At 40.6% G+C, this 14,335-nt stretch overlaps 1 protein-coding gene and 1 pseudogene across 1 annotated transcript in view; one reads left to right on the top strand and one right to left on the bottom strand.

The window, feature by feature from the left end:
• The window catches only part of WDR64 (WD repeat domain 64), a 275,642-nt gene that overhangs the window by 118,860 nt on the left and 142,447 nt on the right, over window positions 1-14,335 (bottom strand). The window lies entirely within an intron of this gene.
• Window positions 5,085-6,074, top strand: LOC142453116 (5'-AMP-activated protein kinase subunit gamma-1 pseudogene; annotated as a pseudogene).

Raw genomic sequence — 14,335 nt, forward strand, 5'->3', positions numbered from 1 at the left:
CATGAGAAGGCATCTCACTGTTCTTACCTCTAAAGAGCATTATGGCTGTACGTCTTCAAAGACAGATTTGCCTTTCCTTTTAGCAGTCCATGGTACTTTCATTATTTTCCACCAACATCATAGTTAAAATGCTTAGAATATCTGTATTAAGTAAGATTCATTTCCAAATTGCCATCATGAAGTAAGTATATGGAGCGCAGGTCTTCTCATATATGCATATTCATGTACATGAGAATATATATTATATATTTCTACACTAGCTTATAATATTTATATCTAAATGATAAACTTATATAAAAATTTCTATTCATATATGAATAAACATTTAATTTTAGAAATATAAATATTTATTTTAAAAATAAATTTAAATATTGTATTTATGTTATAATATAAATATAATATATTGTATTTATTATATGTATATGTTTAAATACATATATTTATATTTTCATATTATATATAAATTTAAATAAAATATAAGTTATATAAATATACTCACATATAAAAATATTTATGTGTACATGTGCATATATGTATACCATGCATAAATATTTGTGTATATACTTGTATATGTGTATAAAATGTATGAATATATATCTATACATATACATAGGGACTGTCCTTGTGACTTTCTGAGATTGTAACCCTTTATAGGAGTTGAAGGCACCATCTTTCTTTTGTAGAGTAGTTCGTGGTTTCAAACTGGAAACCTTGAAGATCAGAACCCAATTCATAACCCTTAGCCACCATGGCTCACACACACACACACACACACACACACACACACACACACAATTGTTTAAGATGAAAATTTACCCAGCAAATTTAGGCTCCTCTTTTTACAATTTTTATTGGTTGCAATTTTTACACTCTGTTAGCATTTTCATATTTACATTTTGTTTGTTCTATTTCCATTGATCTAGCTCCTGGCAGATCAATGCTTTGGGAAAATATTGAGCATTTGATCTCATTCAATTTTTTAAAGTGAAACAAATTGCTCATGACTGATAATGTTTATGTTATAAATTTATCTATTAATGAATGTTATGCCATCCCTCTTGGTTGTGTTATTCCCCTTGTAGTAAACCATATGATGTTCTGATTCAAAATGGTCAGTACCAGACCATTTCAGTTCTTTAAATATTCTTTTAAAAAAATCTTTAAATATTCTCTTAAATTTTCCCCAAGAATCATGATTCTCATATTCCAAGTGGTGATCACTAGAATTTTGCCCCCTGCTGTTTCTCTGAGTTGTGCCCCATCAGCAAATGTAGATCCTGAAGGCTCCATTCCCACAGGCTTTACCCCACTCAAGTTGTCATGGTCAAGTCCGCTCCAAGCAATCAGCTTCGCTGTCACCTTTCCAGTACCCTGGGATCAGAGGGATCCATCCTCTGGCACTCTTTCCTACAATATTCTGCTGCCATTCTTTGGCCTTCAGCCTCTGATAGTGCTTCAAAGCTATGCACTCCTCCAAAAAGGGGAGCTGAGTCCTTCTTAGCCTGGAAGCTCTGCTGAAACGTGGTCAAATTGGATGACCCTGCTGGAATTTGAGTGATCAGTGACATAGCTTCCAGATCACAGCAATGCACAAGCCAGCACTGTATGACAAACTGACAGATAAGCCTCGATAGAAATTGTCAAAGTTTGCATCTTGCTTGGATCCACAAGCAATGCCCATGGAAGCAGCAGTCAAGAGATCAAAAGACATATTGCATTAGGTAAATGTGCTGCATAAGACCCCTTTTTAGAGTATTGAAAAGCAAAGATGTCACTTTGAGGACTAAGGTGACCCAAGACCTGGCATTTTGCATGCCTGACCCAAGACATGGTATTTTCCATGGCCTCATAAGCATGTGGAAGTTGGCCATCATATAAAGAAGACCAAAGGAGGATCGATCCATTTGAATGGTGGTGCTGGAGAAGCATATTGACACTACCACGGACTGCTAAAAGGACAGACCGATTTACATGGGAAGAAGTACTGACAAAGTGCTCGTTAGAGGCAAGGGGGGCAAGATTTCACCTTACATCATTTGGACCTATTATGAGGAGAGACCAGTCCCTGGAGAAAGACGTCATACTTGGTAAAGTGGAGGGGCAGCAGAGAAGAGGAAGGCTTTCGGTGACGTGGATTGAACTGTGGTTGTAACAATGAGCTCAGGCCTAGGAACAATGAAAAAGACGGTGGAAGGCTGTGCACTGCTTCATCTTGTTGTGCACAGGGTCGCTGTGGTTGAGAACTGACACGATGGCACCTAACGACAATGTTTTTTGACCGAAGAGTGGCCTGCAGAAATAGCTTTAATTCTAAGTTCAAAGGGTATCTTTAGGGCAATAATTTTGGTGCTGCCTTAGTCTCTACCTATGCAGAAGGTCTGGCCTTTTAAAAATAGTTGACTTTTGCATTATTCCATTAGTGATCTTATATTTTATTACTGGACAGAAGATTCAATAGTGGTAGCTGGGCACCATCTAGTTCTTCTGGTCTCAGGTTAGGAGGGGGTAGGGTGGTTAATGGGGATTACTAGTGCTGTGGCCTAATTTCCTCTTTAAGTCTTTGATTCCCTTTAATCTCCTTTGTGCCACATGAGTAGAGAGCAATAGTTGCTTTTGGTGGCCCCTCACAAGCTTTTAAGACCCCATAGTCTACAACCAAACAAGGATATTTGTGAACTATGCTATTCCAATGGACTAAGCTGTCCCCCAAAACTATGATCCCAAGCTTTCTAAACCAGTAAATGAATCCCATGGGTAGTTTGGATGCTGAGGAAGTCTCTGAACTTCATCCACCATGTGATTTTTTTTTACATAAGTTGATATATAAGCAACTTACTCAAACACATATGTACATATGCCCACAAGTATACCTACATATACCTGTGCATTTACAACATGTCTTTCTGTACCTATGTGTATCCATAACTAGTCACATAATGCACATATATTTTTTGGTTGTTCTCCTGTTTCAAAACTATATGTGTTATAGCATTAACTAGAATTTTTTAAAAACTAGTTTGTGGGGAAAAAAACTGTCCCTTAGGAAGACAAAACAAGATCATCACCTCTCATGACTCAAGGCTGTGGGAGCATCCTGACGGCTCAACCTGGGTGTTAATTGAGCAGCTTTGGCCTGTCTTTCCATCTGAGATAAATAGACACTGCCCTGGCAGGGGCTACAGAAAGCGGCACCTGCAAAGATATTATTACTTCATTTTCCCAAGCCTCATCCTCCCCTCTGTCTTTTAATAACCTGGACTAATGAGCCAATGCTTCCTAATACGCCTCAAGAATTGCAAACTGCCCTTTATGTGATTTTGGCACGAGCATAGTGTCTAGCGAACCAAAGGCTATATAGAAGACTCCTTGTAATAAAGCTCTGGGCCCTGGTGTGTCCTACTTCATTCAGGGACCCCCAAGCTCCAAGTGCATCTATCCCTTTTCTAATTTTTAAGTTTTCGGATTGTAGATCGTACCGCTCTGGGACCCGTTGGTAATGTAAGACAGAGCCAGTCTCTATGTTGCTTACATTTTGGCGCCCAACACAGGGGGGGAGGAAGATCCCATAAGTTTATGGGTGCGTGGGTGGACAATTGCTCAGAAGTAGAGGAAATAGTGCAGTCTGCAAGCCTCCAGGAAGGAGCTCTGTGTAAGCAATCCGGGAACTTTTTGGGTATGTTGCAGGGTTATGGGTCATATTGTCTTTCTTTCTTGATTTGGAAAAAGCAGTGCAACAATGCCAAGATAAAATTTTTCTTAAAGGGATAAGGAGTATAATAATTGGTCCATGGAAGGAGGGACAGTAGAGTGAAGAATCTTAAAAGAATTTTTCAGCTCCTGGGTTAGGGAACAATGGATTTAGTAACTTGGTATAAGTGAAAAGTTGCGACAGTTGCTCTGGCTAAGAGCCACAACAAAGGAGTGTGCATACAGATGAAACTAACTTAGCAAGTATTGTAGCGTCTGAATAATTGTAATAAAAGAGATATTAATTGTGGAGGTTCATATCTAGGCTTTTCTACAAGCAGGCTGCCAGAAACTTTTGGCATTTTGCAAGGAGATTCTGCTATAAGCAGGACTCAAAATTTAACCCTGGACCCTGGTCAAGAGGTAGGATTACTGAACAAAGAATTAGTCAAGAATTTATTTTCCGTATAGACCCTCAGATGACAGTTGATTTGCTTATTTTCCTTTTATCTGTTTCTCCCATGGAAGTGTTCACACAAGAAGAAACAGCTTTAGAGTGGATTCTTTTAAGTCACTTTCCCAGGGATGAAGGATGTGCCATGAACTTTACTTTGGGTTATGACTCTTATCGACTGTGAATGGGATCTACAAAAGGTTGTCTAAAAGCTAAAATGCAAGTGTGGATGTCTTGGTTATCTGATAATAGGACAGATCATAGATTTTTCTCCTTCGCAGGAACGATTTTGCAGAATATGAGATTAGTACTACACAGCTTGGCAAGGGGGATTATTAATTCTGTGAAATCTTCACTTATTGTAAAATTGTACAAAAGTGGCATTGGTTATGTTATCAAGGGCCACATGGGAAAATTATTATTAATAATTTTGTCACTATGGTTGATTGGAGTCCTCTTGGAAAATTCCTGACAAATTGTTCTGAGGATATAAATGCAGTTTTTGGTGATTATTTACATCATGCTATTTGGAATCAGAGAATCTTATTTGGCTCAGACTAGGAATTGATGGCATGGCATAAGGGTGAGTTAGGCCCTCCTCGACCTCATCTTTTGTTTCCATCTCTTGGACCTGGACAGCAGGACTTGTGGAAATTGCCTTTAGCTACACAGCCTGTGGTTTCTTATATTGGAGAATTTGGAGGCACAAGTTGCTCACCTTCCAGTTATATCTTAACATTTAATGAAACCTGTTATGTAACCTCTTTTGTACAACTGCCTTATACGATGGCTATTGGAAATTTAAGTATTAACTTGTCAATGAGAACTGTAACTTGCAGCAATTGTAAATTATATATTTGTATGAATGCTTCTATGAAGGGAAATGAAACAAAGAGGCGGAGCCCGCTTCCTCAAGCGGAAAGTCTGGCCAGCACCTCTCACGATGGAGATGGTCATTTCTTCAGACGGCTCCCTAGCTTTGGAGTGAGCATCCTCCAGAGACCCCAGAGTCCAACAACAGTGTGTACACTTCCTTCATGAAGTCTCATCGCTGCTATGACCTGATCCCTACAAGCTTCAAATTGGTTGTATTTGATACTTCCCTGCAGGTGAAGGAAGATTTCTTTGCCTTAGTAACTAATGGTGTCCGAGCTGCCCCTTTGTGGGACAGTAGGAAGCAAAGTTTTGTAGGCATGCTGACTATCACCGATTTCATCAACATTCTGTACCACTACTATAAATCGGCTTTGGTGCAGATCTATGAGCTAGAAGAACACAAGATAGAAACGTGGAGAGAGGTGTCCCTACAGGACTCCTTTAAAACACTCGTCTGCATTTCTCCTAATGCCAGCTTGTTTGATGCTGTCTCTTCATTAATTTGAAACAAGATCCATAGGCTGCCAGTTATTGACCCGGAATCAGGCAACACACTGTACATCCTCACCCACAAACGCATCCTCAAGAGCCGCAGATCGGCACCTATGCCAACACTGCCATGGTCCGCACGACCACCCCTGTCTATGTGGCTCTGGGCATCTTTGTGCAGCACCGAGTGTCCGCCCTGCCAGTGGTGGATGATAAGGGGTGTGTGGTGGACATCTACTCCAAGTTTGATGTTATCAATCTGGCAACCGAGAAGACCTACAACAACCTAGATGTGTCTGTGACCAAAGTCCTGCAACATCGGTCGCGTTATTTTGAGGGAGTCCTCAAGTGCTCCCGTCACAAGACTCTGGAGACCATCATCAACAGGCTGGTGGAAGCAGAGGATCACCGACTTGTGGTGGTAGATGAGAATGACGTGGTCAAGGGAATTGTATCTCTGTCTGACATCCTGCAGGTCCTTGTGCTCACAGCGGAGAGACAAAGCCCTGAGCTGGCGGAGAGGATCAGGCAGAACTCACTGCCTCAAGCAGCTCTGGGAAGGCGATGACACCTTGGGAGAATCATCACAGTCCCCTGCCCTCAGGAGTGCAGAGAGTTGGAAGAGGAAGGAGTAGTAGTAGTTGTCTAGCCGTCCTTACTTTCACACACATGCTTGAGAACATTGTAGTTCAGCCCTTGTCCACTTAGACCTAGCTCCCTTTCTGGGTCAGTGGCGGGCTCTGTGTCTGCCCTCAGGCAGATTCTGATCTCTAAGAGATCCCTAGACTTCACCCTGCCTGTGCCTCCTTCCTACCGCAAACTCCGCCCTAGGATAATAGCACAACAGCCTTCACAGAGATATTTTTATTCATCCTGTCTCATGCTGTTTGGAGGAGGCCGAGGCCGGTTAGTGACATTTCTCCCCTTATTGGGAGTGGAGAGGACCACAGCGAAGACAGCCTCTGAGCTTCTGAGCTGTTTTTCACTGGAAGCAGGCAGGTGGGGGTTGTGTGGAGGATGTGGTAGTTAGCTGAAGTTAGTTGCTTTTCATGGCAAATCGAATTAAAGTGACAACACCCTCTTCGTGGTATTGCAGTGTTTGATGTTTGCAGTTGATGTCCACTACTGCTCCAGCCTTCTGCTTTCCTGTGACTCCTGTGACTGGTGAGTAGCAACAAGCACACCACCTGTATGTCAATAAAACGTGTGCTGTGCACCAGGCACCTTTCTATGTGCTTTGCTTTACATCAATTAATTTATTGACCCCTTAGAATGATGAGGGGTACTATTGCTATTCCAGTTTTAGAGACTTTAAAAACAAGCACAGAGAAGTTAAGTAACTTCCCCAACGTCACACAGCTAGTAAAAAGTAGAGTTGCAATTTGAACCCTGACAGTCTGGTTCCAAAACCGATGCTCTTTACCGCTACTCTAGATTGCCTTCCATAGCTGATATTTCCTGCAGCCCCCTGCTTGCAATCTCACTTTCCCCTCTGCTGGGATCAGAGCTGGAAGCCCATGAGAGTGTTAGGCTGTCACAGGAGACAGGGGGGGTTTCCTCCAGCCAGAGGCCCACCACCTCCACCACCGTCAGCTCTCTACATGGAGGAGCTCGGTTGTGTTTGTGTTCCTCTGGGCCGTTGTTGTCTTTGAAGGTCTTGCCTTTCTTCCAAGGTGAAAATAGCTGGAGGAGGGAGGGGGAACATCAGGACCATGGTGAGCCCGTTTTACCCAGTTTGGGTTGAATTGTGACCCTCCAAAATTTGTATCAATGTGCTAGGTCATGATTCTCAGTGTTAATGTGGTTTATCCTCCATTTTGTGACTAGATGCAATCTATGTGTTGTTAGCCCCAAACTCTCCGAAATTGATGTGGCCAGACACAATCTATAGGATTAGGGAGTATCTAGGGTCCATCTCTTGAAATACAAAAGAGAACAGGTGAGCAGAGATCAAAGGAACCTGCTGCTCTCAAGAGAAAAGACCCAGAAGCAGAGAAGGCCTTTTGGCCCTGGGATCTCAGCATTGTGAACCTCCTCCAACACACATGGAGAATCTCCAAGGATTGACAGGCCCACAGGAGGTGAAAAGAGACAAGGAGCTTCTCCCAGAGTCAACAGAGAGACAGACCCTTCTTCCAGAGCTGGCACTCTGAATGTGGACTTGTAGCCTCCAAATCAGTGAGAGTAAATTTGTTTGACTAAGGGCGATACAGGGGACAGCACCGGAGACACAGTGTGGGAATTGCACCTGACCTGATCCCACCACACCGAGGCAAATCACTGGGGGAGTGCAGCGGAACAGCAAGGGAATGGAGTGGCAAGGTCCCCAGGGAATGCTGAAAGTGGACTTTGGGGCCAGGGCGTGGTGCCCCAACAGACTGGACTGGAAAACGCTCCTAAGGGTCAGCAAAGATCCATGAACTAACTACAAGCTTTTCTCTTGTGATCTGTTTTGTTCTGTTCTTTTTCAGTGGTTTGTTTTGGTTGTTATGTTGTCTGGTTGTATACTGTTGCTTTGTGTTCCTCTGTCTAGTTTTCGTGCATGTTAGTGACTCCACAGGTCTGTCTGAATAGGACAGGCTGGATGAACTATCTGGATGAAAAACAACGGGACCTACAGTTCCGGGGGGATTTGGGGTGGGGGGATGGGGGGGGTAAGGAAGTGGTGTTAACAAACCCAGGGACAAGGGAAAAACATGGGACCCCAAATGGTAGAGAAGGGGGAGTGGCAGGCCTGGTGGGAAATGATTAAGGGTAAGGTTGCTTAGAGAAGAGGTATACTCTAGCCCAGGTGGCGATGAAGCATGGTAGTAGGACAGGAGGAAGGTCAAGGGAGATGGAGGAAAGAGCTAGGAGTCAAAGGGCATTCATGGAGGTCTAGACAAAGACATGTACATGCAAATATATATAGGAGGCTGGGGAAATAGATCTTTGTGTCTATATTTATAGGTCAAGTATTAAGGTGGCGGAAGGACCTTGGGCCTCTACTCAAACACTCCCTCTATGCATGAATACCTTCTTTTATTAAATTGGAACTCTATGATGCTCACTCTCCCGACACAACGGCTGGAGCCAAAGTGGGTGAACAAGTAAATGTGGTGAAGAAAGCTGATGGTGCCCGGCTATCAAAAGAGATAGTGACTGGGGTCTTAAAGGCTTGAAGATAAACAAGCGGCCATCTAGCTCAGAAGCAACAAAGTCCACATGGAAGAACACACCAGCCTGTGTGATCGAGTGGTCCCAAAGGGATCAGTTACCAGGCATCAAAGAACAAAAAATCATATCATTGACTGCACACCTCCATGATAGGATCGCTGAAGACAAATGGGTGCACAAGCAAATGTGGTGAAGAAAGCTGATGGTGCCCGGCTATCAAAAGAGATAGTGTCTGGGGTCTTAAAGGCTTGAAGGTGAACAAGCGGCCATCTCGCTCAGAAGCAAATAAGCCCACATGGAAGAAGCACACCGGCCAGTGCGATCACGAGGTGCCCAAGGGACTAGATATAAGGCATCATGCAAAAAAAAAAGATATAAGTGTGTGTATGTATGTGTATATATGTGTATATGTATATATGTATGTGTATATATATATTATATTAAATGAAGGGGGAAGTGCAGAGTGGAGACCCAAGGCCCAAGTGTCGGCCAATGGAGATCCCCTCATAGAGGGGCTTAGGAGAGGAGATGGGTTAATTAGGGTGTGAGGTAGTATCGATGAAGAACACAGCTTTCCCCCAGATCCTGGATGCTTCCTCCCCCCAACTACCATGATCCGAATTCTACCTTGCAGGGCTGGATAGGACAGAGGCTGTACACTGGTACATATGAGGGTTGGAGGTACAGGGAATCCAGGGTGGAGGATACCTTCAGGACCAAGTGCGTGAGGGACGATGCTGGGAGAGTGGAGGGTGAGTGGGTTGGAAAGGGGGAACTGATTACAAGGAGCCACATGTGACCTCTTCCCTGGGAGAGGGACAGCAGAGAAGGGGGGAAGGGAGACCCCGGATAGGGCAAGATATGACAAAATAACGAGGTATAAATTACCAAGGGCATATGAGGGAGGGGGGGAAAGGGGAGGGAGGGGGAGAAAAAAAAAAGAGGACCTGATGCAAGGGGCTTAAGTGGAGAGCAAATGCCTTGAGAATGATTGGGGCAGGGAATGTATGGATGTGCTTTATACAATTGATGTATGTATATGTATGGATTGTGGTAAGAGTTGTTTGAGTCCCTAATAAAATGTAAAAGAAGAAAAGAGAAAAAAATGATTAGGGCAAAGACTGTACAGATGTGCTTTATACAATTGATGTATGTATATGTATGAACTGTGAAAAGAATTGTATCAGCCCCTATAAATTGTTAAAAAAAAAAAAGTACAAAATATGAAAAAAAAAAGTTTTTTTAAAAAAAGAAAGAAAATGATTAGGGCAAAGAATGTACAGATGTGCTTTATACAATTGATGTATGTATATGTATGGATTGTGATAAGAGTTGTATGAGCACCTAATAAAATGTTTTTAAAAAGCAAAAAACAAAAAAGCAAAATAAATAAATAAAATAAAAATAAATAAAATAGAAAAGCCAGTACAGATGTCTCAATCTTTGGAAGAAGGTCTGTTACTGATGTGTTAACTAAGGTATTGCAGAAACTGCTAAAAAGACATAAAAGGTTTATTGGAATGTTAATTGGTACTATTTTAGGATTAGTAGCCAACACCATGACTACCGCCATAGTGGGAGCTGTACTGCAAGAATCATCAAAACTGGACTTTTTGTGCAGAAATGGCAAAAGGATTCTCAAATAGTGGGGCATACTCAAGCTCGAGTAGACCATGAACTAAATGGAAAAGTTGCTGAACTACAACAGACTGAGAGAAGACTAGGAGATAAACTTATTGATTTACAAAAACAAATGTCTTTGAAATGTGATTGCGATGTTTCTGATTATTGTATTACACCATACCCATGCAATCAAAGCGGGTATGCATGGAACTTGATTAGAGATCATTCAAATAATGAAAAAAAAATAATGCAACATTGGACATTGAGTCATTGCAAAAAGAAATCTTTGAATCTTTTAGTGAAGCTCTTAGGAATGATCCTGCTGATAATTTAATTTCACAAATTACTGAGGAATTATTTGGTTTGGACCCATATGGCTGGTGGCAGAGTCTAGTGCAAAGCATAGGCTCATCTGCAAATTACATTAATAATTGTATTTTTTATTATCTTCCTAGATGTTCAGGCCCTCTACAAGAGATGAAGTCATATGGAGGCCAAACAAATGGCTTATAGCAATGTAACTTTCTTTAGAAAAGAATATACTTAGAGGGAAACATCTCATTTTAGTTTGCTGCTGAAAACATGATAGTAAACCGATTGCTGATTGTATAGCAAATAGATCGACTTTATACATGCTTTAACTGTATCTTACATATAAACTTTTATGAAGACAATGTTTTTATTTTGAATATGCATATTCTATAATTAAATGGATAGACTCTCAAGTCCTAGTTAGCTCTAGCCTCAATACAGAATGGCTTGTTCTGTTAATATGGGCTTACACGATACTCACCTTCTTGAATTGATCACTGAAGATAAGGGTGCATAAGGAAATATATTGAAGAAAGTGGATGGTGCCAAGCTATCAATCAGAATAGTGTACTGGGGCCTTAAAGGCTTGTATTCAAACAAGTGACTCTCTACAAGGAATCAACTAAGTCCACATGGAAAAAGCACACCAGCCTATGTGATCTTGATGTGTCGAAGGAAAAGGTACCATCAAAAGCTAAGTTGTAAACACCCAGCTGTGAAAGGTTGTGGAGTACAGTGGAGATCCAAAATTCATCTGCAAAATAGTTAGTCAGGATGGCTACCTGAAATTGAGAACTATTTCTTGTGTAATGTTTTGAATTTTATTGAGGAATTTTTCTTAAGAACTTTTTCTTATAATCTGCATCTTTATTGAAATGTGTTTGAGGTGTTTTTGACTATTGTATTGTACATTCAAGTAAATAAGATCCATGTCAATCTGACTTTGTTTAGAAAATAATGAAAGGGGTGATATGGGGAAAAAGCTGTGTGATCCTTGGGCAAACTGGACAGGACCACCACCTTTCATGATTCAAGGTCGTGGAAGCGTGCTGATAGCTCTGTTATGGAGTTAATGGGACCTAATGATGCGGTGGTGGCCTGTCTTTCCATCTGAGATAAACAGACACTGCCCTGGCAGGAGCTAAAGAAAACGGCACCTGCAAAGATATTATTACTTCATTTTCCCAAGCCTCATCTTCCCCTCTGTCTTTTAATAACCTGGACTAACGAGCTAATGCTACTTTGTATGCCTCAAGAATTGCAAATTGCCCTTTGTGTAGTCCTGGCGTGAGCATGCTTACCACATGACTGAAAGACTACATAAGCCTTCTTGTAATAAAGTTCTTGACCCCGGAGTGGCTTAGTGCATGGACATCCACGTACCAACTGCACCTACCCTTTTCCTTATCTATACATTTTCTGATCGCACATTGTACCCCTCTTGAACCCATTAGTAATGTAAGTTAGAGCCAGTCTCTGCATATCCTACACTAGTCTTCTCGGTGTCTTTAATTACCTCAGTCAAGTTATGCTGACTTCACAAATATTTGGACTTTTCTATTCCATCACCAAGCATATAACAAGTGCCTACTGCCTATAAAGTGATTCTCTCTTCCCCTCCCTCCCAATTACTAGTAAGCATCAAAGAATTTCACTTTCTGTGGGACCAGACACTATTTATCTTTTTGTGATTGATTTATTTCACTCAATATAATAAATGTCCTCCAGATTCATGTATGTTGTGAGAGGTTTTGTACCATTTTACAATCCCACCAGCAATGGATATATATTACAATCTCATCACAACCTTGTCAGCATTTGCTGTTTACTGGATTTTTTGATAATTGCTATTTTTGAAGGGGTGGGATGGTATTCACAATGGTTTTGATTGGCATATTTCTAAGGGCTAAAGCACACAGGCACTTTTTCATAAGTTTGGTAGAGAGTTCAGTGTCTCTGTTCATTTTTTGATTGAATTCCTTCTCGTTTTAGCGTATTTTGACATTTCATCTACATTTTAGAGATTAGGGCTTTGTCAGATACACTGTTGCCATTTTTTCCTCATCCTATGTAAGTTTTCTTTTCATTGGGTGAAGACTTAAGAAAATTATCTTAAAAAATTTCAACAACTTATTGGTGCATAATTCACATGTTTAATAGTTCAATGACATCAAAAAGAGTTGTATAATTATCATCTTGGTAAAGACTTTTGTTAAGCATAAATATTTAATTTTTATAATGCCCCAGCTATCTAATTTACCTTGTAATTACTGCATTTTTAGTTTTGTTTGATTAGCCTACTTATGGGATTAATTAACTTAAATTAGGTTGGTTATGATACTATATTTATCTTCCAGAAACATTATAGTTTTTATCTCAAGATTAAATTATTTATTGATTACACATCATAATGGATGATACATAAGTTCCAACTCCAGCTGTCATTTTATCTGCTACGATTATTCAATGTAGCGATATTGCATAGGATGGGCCAATAACCATTTTTCATAACCAAATAAACTGTTAATCAGTTTACTTGGGTGACCATTTTAAATGGTGAACTCCAGGTTACAAAACAGCGACTGTCAGTTCAACTAACCACCATGGTTTCTGACAACAGTGGTTCCCCTGCCCAAGCAGTTTCTCAAGTTCTTTGTAAGTTTACTTCAAATCAACCTGGCACCACCCTCAAAGGATTCTATACTTCACACTGCCGGAGCAGTTTATCAAGGTGGCGTAAGAGTAGACTAACTTTACACAGCACATTTAGAAAAGACATCTATTTAGCATTATGATCAGACTATTACATTTAGCAATGGTGGCATGGCCTAGCTGCTACAAAGAAGACATGTTTTAGACAATACTCATGCGCATGGACAAAAGAACTTGGGGAATATATTTGTGACTAATTGTATAACGGGTTATTTTAGTTTCTGTTCTGTGGAAAGTATTAAAGCATTCCAAAAAGGTTTTTTTGTTTTGTTTTTTTTTAAATCATTTTATTGAGGGCTCATACAACCCTGATCACAATCCATATACAAAAGCACAATGGCCAACAAGGAGTTTTAATGTAGTTTTTCTTTTTCTTTGCACCCATGCTGTTGATTACTTTACAGTTTTAACTTTTACATTTAGGTCTGTGATGAATTTTGACTTAGTTTTTGTGCCTGGTGTGTGACATTGGTCCTGTTTCATTTTCCCACATGTGGGCATTCAGTTTGGCCAAAAGCATTTGTTTAAAAGGCTGCTTCTCCACTGAATAGACTTTGATCCTTTGTCGAGGATGAGTAGTTTTCAATTCTATTCCATAATTTGTCATTGATTATTGTAAGTCCGTATTTGTTTCCAGATAGGGAAGTGTGATGTCTCCTACTTTTTACATTGTTCGTCTTTTACGTTGCTTTAGCTATTCAGTCTCGTTCCTTTCCATATAAAGTTGGGAATTCGTTTTTTCCCATTTCGTTAAAGAATGTTGCTGGTGTTTGTATCCAGAGTGCATTATATCTATGCATGCTTTTGGTAGTATTGGCATTTTCACAATGTTAAATCTACCAATCGTTGAGCATAGACCATGTTTTCATTTATGTAGATCTCTTTAATTTCATGCAGTAGTGTTTTATAGTTTTCCTTGTGTTTTATGTCCTTGGTTAGGTATTTTCCTACATATTTTGAACTTTGGGGAGCTATTGTAAATGCTGTTGTTTTCTCGATTTCCTTTTGAGGTCCTCATTAGAAGAA

The sequence above is a fragment of the Tenrec ecaudatus genome, chromosome 7 (assembly GCF_050624435.1).
Source record: "Tenrec ecaudatus isolate mTenEca1 chromosome 7, mTenEca1.hap1, whole genome shotgun sequence".
NCBI lineage: Eukaryota > Metazoa > Chordata > Mammalia > Afrosoricida > Tenrecidae > Tenrec > Tenrec ecaudatus.